We start from the raw sequence: 736 nt of genomic DNA, 5'->3' as shown, positions 1-736 counted from the left end.
AAAGACGACCTTACCTTTTTCGTAGATAGTCTCAGTAAGAGCTACTGTTGTCTCCCCCGTTGACCTTCTTTTGTAGATAGAATCTTCAATGAGTGGAAAGGACTCCCAGACTTGCTCCGCAGTACGAGCCTCATACAGAGCCGCGCCCTTGTGATATGATAAGAAGAAAACGGGCCAGGCCGCCCTCTTTTCTTTTCCGCACCAACCCTGATTGTCAAATCGGATGTATAGCTCAGTTGGTAGAGCATTGGGCTTTTAACCTAATGGTCGCAGGTTCAAGTCCTGCTATACCCAAAAAAAACTACTCTTGTATTCGTAAGGATGCATAGTAGCGTTCAAAGAGCACTCTTTGGCCTTGAGACTCGCCCCTTTCTCATCAACATCTCGACTTCGCTCGTTGTGTGAGGTAAGTATAAAGGAGATCAGACTGGCTCGGTCATCGATAGGCCGGCCTTCTCCTTATTCATTGGATAGGGCGCGGGGGAGAGTCAAGTCAAGCACTAGTTAGTTGGGGTGGGATGCACCAAAGCAGCGTTCGTTGTACTAGCACCTTCTTTTGAAGCTAAACAGAGGCTCGAAAGACGGAGTACGTCCGAAGTCGTTGGCTGCCTTTTTGTAGTGCGCAAGTCAGAGTGAACTTCTTCTTCTGTTCTGCGAATCTACAAGCCAAAGTTGTCGAGCAGCCAGCTAAAAGAGAGAAACATGATGACTCGATGTCCCTGGCGAAAATAGTGGC

At 48.0% G+C, this 736-nt stretch overlaps 1 non-coding gene across 1 annotated transcript; it reads left to right on the top strand.

The window, feature by feature from the left end:
- Nucleotides 1-221: 221 nt before the first annotated feature.
- On the top strand, nucleotides 222-294 carry TRNAK-UUU. The gene has a single exon. It is a non-coding gene; the product is annotated as a tRNA-Lys (tRNA).
- The last annotated feature ends 442 nt before the right edge of the window (nucleotides 295-736 follow it).

Source organism: Phoenix dactylifera, unplaced genomic scaffold (assembly GCF_009389715.1).
Source record: "Phoenix dactylifera cultivar Barhee BC4 unplaced genomic scaffold, palm_55x_up_171113_PBpolish2nd_filt_p 000267F, whole genome shotgun sequence".
NCBI lineage: Eukaryota > Viridiplantae > Streptophyta > Magnoliopsida > Arecales > Arecaceae > Phoenix > Phoenix dactylifera.
This window is presented reverse-complemented; position numbering and strand designations above follow the sequence as displayed.